General features: G+C 40.5%; 1 long non-coding RNA gene across 1 annotated transcript; it reads right to left on the minus strand.

Moving 5' to 3' along the window:
- On the minus strand, positions 4,447 to 6,205 carry LOC110433431. The gene is made up of 3 exons (XR_002450859.1): positions 5,893 to 6,205; positions 4,738 to 4,820; positions 4,447 to 4,663 (listed from the first exon to the last, which is right to left on the minus strand). It is a non-coding gene; the product is annotated as an uncharacterized LOC110433431 (long non-coding RNA).

Genomic DNA, 6,205 nt, shown 5'->3' on the forward strand with positions numbered 1-6,205 from the left:
TGCATAACTTCAAATGCATAATGGTTGGAGATGCTCTAAGTAAAAAAGAAGCCTTCTCCAACAGTTTGCTACTTGGGCTTGGCAAAAGAACTTGGCATCCTAGGATTTTTGTCAAAATCACAAATTTTAGTCTCCAACAAGTTGGCAAAACTAGTTGGCAAATTGGGATACACGTGATGCCAAGGACTTGGCATATTTGCCAAGTGAAGAGAGAATTTTGCTAAGCTCATAAAATTGCTAAATAGTTTTGCCAATTTATTGGACAATGTCTTTTATGGTTTTGACAAAAAATTTAAGACGTAAAGTATTTTTAGCAAACTATTGGGTTGCTAAACAACACGAAAAAAAAAAGCGGTGAAGAGGCCATCATCGGATGAGTAGTCACCTCAGATATGCCTGTCACCTCCTCAGACTGTTGGAGTTGCTAGCCTTTAGGCCTTGTTTAGTTTTCCACCCAAAATTTTTTCATCCATTCCATCAAATTTTTAGACACATGCATGAAACATTAAATGTATATAAAAAATAAACTAATTACACAGTTTGGTTTCAAATCATGAGACGAATCTTTTAAGCCTAGTTACTCCATGATTAGCCTTAAATTCTACAGTAACCCACATGTGCTAATGACGGATTAATTATGCTTAGGCCTTGTTTAGTTCCAAAAATTTTCAAGATTCCCCGTCAAATCAAATCTTGCGGCATATGTATGATGCATTAAATATACATGAAAACAAAAACTAATTGTACAGTTTATCTGTAAATCGCGAGGCGAATCTTTTAAACCTAGTTACTCCAAAATTGGATAATATTTGTCAAATAAAAACGAAAGTGCTACAGTGCAAACAAACCCAAAGTTTTTGCGAACTGAACAAGGCCTTAATAGATTTGTCTTGCAGTTTCCTGATAGGCTATGTAATTTGTTTTTTTATTAGTTTGTAAAAACCTCTCCCGACATCCTTGTGACACATCCGATGTGACATCCAAAAAAATTTCATCTCCAATCTAAACAAGCCCACTTCTACCCAAAATTCAAAAACTTTTTAAGATTATCTGTCACATCAAATTTTTAGACGTATATATAGAGTATTAAATATAAACAAAAATAAAATTAATTGCATAGTTTGGTTGAAATTTACGAAACGAATATTTTAAGCCTAGTTAGTTCATAATTGGACAATAATTACCACAAACAAAGGTGAAAAATTTTCGAGAAGGAACTAAGGCTTTGTTTAGATCCAAAAACTTTTTGGATTTTGACACGGTAGCACTTTCGTTTTTATTTGACAAACATTGTCCAATCATGGAACAACTAGGCTTAAATGATTCATCTCGTGATTTACATATAAACTGTGCATTTAGTTATCTTTTTTATCTATATTTAATGTTTCATGCATGTGCCGTAAGATTCGATGTGATGGGGAATCTTGTAAAGTTGAGCCTTTTACCTGTATGTCATTATGAAAAATTGACCAAACCAGGAGGCCATTAAAAAGTTGTTTCGCACCGTTATGTCCAACTTCATCTTCGGCTATACCCGTGTGCCATTCCGTCCATTTTGAAGTTTAACGGCAGTTAAGTGGCCTGGCAATAGACTTGAATGCCCCTGTCCAACTTCATCTTCGGCTATACCCATGTGTCATTCTAGAAGGAGTACATCTTTAACGTGGACATGCACAGTTGACATGGCAGATCCGGTAGCTCCAGTGCTGGCTCGAAGTTTCGAACCAAATAGCTCTTCTTCTCAAATTTTTTTATTGCAAAATCCATAATTAAAATGCTCTCAGGAGTCCACCATCTGATATGTCCGTTGAAACGAAGCGTAGAAAGAACCTTAGTTTTTTTTTTTTAGAGAGAACTAGAAGGAACGTTAGTTGAAACTGTTTTGTTTTTTTAAGTATTGGCGTCGATTAATAGAAGTGACTAAGATGCACAATAGCAGGGCATTAGGACAAGCACAGATACGTGATTGGCTACACTGATGTAGATGGTGCAGGCCGCCGACGCGTCGAACCTGCAGCAGTGGAGCAGCACGGTGACAAGCAGCAACAACAACGTCGGCTCCGGCGTGTCCACACCGTCCTCCAGCCCGGTGGCGCGGTTGAATCACTCCACCTCCACCACCACCACGACGTACGGAGGCGCGAGCGCAAGCACGAGCGCCGCCGCCGCCGCCGCGCTGTTCAACATGCAGTTGTCTGAGCTCCTTGACGCGTGAGCGACTACATACATGTAACAACGGCGACCAAAAAAATTCACGGGAGCACGGACCTGCTGATCCGTGGAAACTAGTACGGTCGAGCGAGAACAAATCAGTGTCTCTCTATGAAATAGTACGTACTAGTGTCTGTATCTGTCGAACCAAAAACCAGCTATGGACGAGGCCGTGTTTCGGCGCCGGCGATGCATGTCCCTGCGCGCGCATCGGTGCACACAGGGGTCGTCGCCGTCGCGGTCTGTGTACTGGACGGACGTACCAGGGCCCCGCGCGAGCGAGCGTCGCAGTCGTCGCGTGGCGGGCTCACGGCCGCCTCCCGGCGCGCCTCGGTGGCGGGGACGCGTGGGCTGCCACCTCCGCGCGCGGCCGCGGGCGTCGCTGTCGCCTCGCCCGGCCCCAATCATGTACCCGGCATGGTGCTCTGGACCAGCAGTGCGGCGGCGCTCAGGGCCAGATGAGGCTCCGGGAGCTCATGGAAAGAGGCTATCTCTTAAATAACAGGAGGGGCAAAAAGAACATTGTGCTATCCGGGACCTACGTATCAGATCTCTTAAACAGAAGAAAACTAACAGAATGAAGACGGAATGGCACACGGGTATAGCTGAAGATGAAGTTAGGCACAGCGGTGCGAAACAACTTTTTAGTGGCCTTCTGGTTTGATCAATCTTTTATAGTGTCATACATGTAAAAAGCTCTGTAAAGTTTTGGGTGCATCTAAACAATGACCTTGTTTAGTTCACCCCGAAATCCAAAAACTTTTCAAGATTTCCCGTCACATCGAATCTTGGGACACATGCATGAAGCATTAGATATAGATGAAAACAAAAACTAATTACACAGTTTATCTGTAAATTGCGAGATGAATCTTTTGAGCATAGTTAGTCTATGATTGGATAATATTTGTCACAAACAAACGAAAGTGCTACAGTATCGAAATCCGAAATCTTTTCGGTACTATACAACGCGAATGCCTAGGTCTTGTTTAGTTGCCGATGGAAAAAATTTCGTGACACTGTAGCACTTTCGTTTGTTTATGGTAATTATTGTCTAACCATAGACTAACTAGGCTAAAAAAATTCGTCTCATCAATTCTGACCAAACTGTGCAATTAGTTTTTATTTTTGTTTATATTTAATACTTCATACATGTATCTAAAGATTTGATGTGATGGAGAATCTTAAAAAAAAATTTAGGTAATTTTGGGTTTCTCGATGGAAGTAAAGCCGGAAAAAAACGGTGAAGAGGGCATCATCGGATGAGTAGTCACCTCAGATATGCCTGTCACCTCAATCAGATATACCTGTCAAGATATACCTGTCGTCACGTCAAGCCAAATAGCCAGATAGCCTTCTCTGTAGCACTACAGGACTTTCTTTTGTGTCTTGTTTAGGTCTTGTTTACTTACACCCAAAATATCAAATTTTTTTAAAATTCCTTATCACATCGAATCAGCCGCATGCATGAAGTATTAAATATAAACGAAAATAAAAATTAATTTTACAGTTTAGTCAAAATTTACGAGACGAATCTTTTAAACCTAGTTAGGCTATAATTGGATAATAATTACCACAAACAAACAAAAGTGCTACAGTGTCGCGAAATCTTTTCGTCCACAAACTAAACACGGCCTTAGATGTAAAAAAATTTAAGTTATATACTGTAGTATTTAAATTTGTATTTGATAAATTATTATTCAATCATAGATTAAACTAAGTTTAAAAAGATTTATCTCACTAATTATTGATAAACTGTATAATTAATTTTTTATCTATATTTAATATTTTATACATATGTCTAAATATTTGATAAGAAAATTCTGTAAACTTTTGAAATTTTTAAGGCATCTAAATAAACAGTTTCTTTTATAAAATCATTATTACACTTCGGTAATATTGTTAAAAAAACTTTTGTGTTGGCACTACACAGGAGTAAAACACTATAATTTCATTAAGATAATGATGTCCTAAGCTTTAGTCTAACTGTCCAATCTTGCAATTAATTTTCCTTCATTTTTTTAAACTTCCTTCTTTATCACTAAAGCAAAGTGATATTTGAAATTAAAAGGACTATTATTGCGGTATCGCTTTTTTAGAGTAAAATATATAAGTAAGCTTCACGTACAACATGGTTCATTATTATTAGGGCTGTTCCAAAGAGTGGTTTCGTACCATTAATAAATGGGAGAATTGGCTGTAGGATACGCAGAATGATGCCATTTGCCAGCAGACATTAAAAAAAATTAGATTGCTCAAAGACATTCTATTTCTTAGATCACTCGAAGACATTCTGTTTCTTGTCAAATTTGGTGGCGTAGAAAATTATACTATATATTTTTTTACACTCTACATGATGAAAACTATAGTGTAAAAATATTTCAGGGCCAGGGGTTTTGGTCTTGTTTCCACCAGTAGCATGGAGTTTAATATGCAATGTAGTAATTCCAAGCTCCTGCGAATGGGAAATAAGAAACTGAGAACCAACTCATCGACAACAAATGTATTTCTTCCACAGTAACAAAATACCTTGCATCTCTGTGCAAGATCCTGTGAGGCAAGCATAGCAGCAGGTGAGGACTCATCAGTATCAGCTTTAACCTTCATGCCACCTAGAAAATGCAAAATTTGTCAAATTCTAGTCAAAAGAAAAAGGAAGATCTGAGTGCCTAGAAAAATAACTTGCAAAAACTAATCCAACTAAAACTGGTATACAAAACAAACAAACAAAAAACTGTCTGAAAGCTCATAACAGAGCAAACAACATATTATGTGTATTTATATAAACTAAATCACCACTAACAGGTGACGGGGAGGTCAATTGACAGTAAACATAAATTCAGCTATCGGAGCAAATATACAGACAAGCCAATCTGCAGTTAGAAATTATTCTCAATTGATTTTGATGTCCGATTGAGCACAGGCTATAGAAGCCAAAAATAACTGGTAAGACAAAGTGCAACTGGATTGTACACAAGTAAACAGAAAATGAAACTAAACAAACAGAAATCATGTTCACTTCCATGATATAGGCACCTTCATTCAATTTAGCGATGGTACCGAGCAGGAATGACTCAGCAAAATCAGTGCAAAAAGCAACTGACTGAGACCAAGCAAACACCACAGGATACACAATAGCAAGATGAAGGCACCTAAAACAGAGAGGAAGAGAGAGGACCCAGAGAAAAACTCTCTGGTTCCTCATCATCAATCTTGCACAGCTATGACTCGAAACGCTCCCACGTGAATGAAGGGAGGCGATCTTAAGGGCCGTGCTTGAGAAGACAACTAACCATCAATATACCAAGCAATATAGCATTCCTTCTATCACAAATAAACCAAGATTCCAAAAGGCGGCACTAAGCGCACGCTTCGGCGCGCTGAAGGGCTAAGCGGACGGGTAGCGCTTCGCTATGGGTAAGATGGCAACGGGTACATCCCCAACGGGTATGAGGAGAACATTCTCATCCCCGGCACAGCAAATTTGTCCCGCTCCCCATCCCCGTCCCCAGTCTAGGGGATAGATTTTACCATCCCCGTCCCCGACCAGGCAAACCATACCCGACGCATCTTGACGTATCTTGCAGCAACATGAAATAAACTCTAGATCACAATCACAGCTCCCTTGCATAACAAATTTGCAAACAAATCGCAAAAAAATCTCACAAAAATCTACAAGTGCACCTTCCGTTGTCCCCAATCAGGTTGAGAAACTGGAGACGCAAGATCATCTTCCCTGCAGACCAAAGTACGAGCAGCAGACGCCCAATCACTCCTGGTCTCCTGAGTTGGCGCTGGGAGCACAGGGGGCATGCTGCACGCCTGCACGCGAAGGAGCAGAAGCCTTCGGCTGGGGGCTTCGTTTGATGTCCGGCGCAGACGCACGGTAGCGCTCGCGCGCGCGACGGTGGCCGCGCACTGCGGGAGTGGACAAGAGGAGCGAGAGCGTGCGTGCGGCGGCTGAGGATGGGGAGGGAATGAAACCTACGTAGGGTTT

Source organism: Sorghum bicolor, chromosome 3 (genome assembly GCF_000003195.3).
Source record: "Sorghum bicolor cultivar BTx623 chromosome 3, Sorghum_bicolor_NCBIv3, whole genome shotgun sequence".
Lineage (NCBI taxonomy): Eukaryota > Viridiplantae > Streptophyta > Magnoliopsida > Poales > Poaceae > Sorghum > Sorghum bicolor.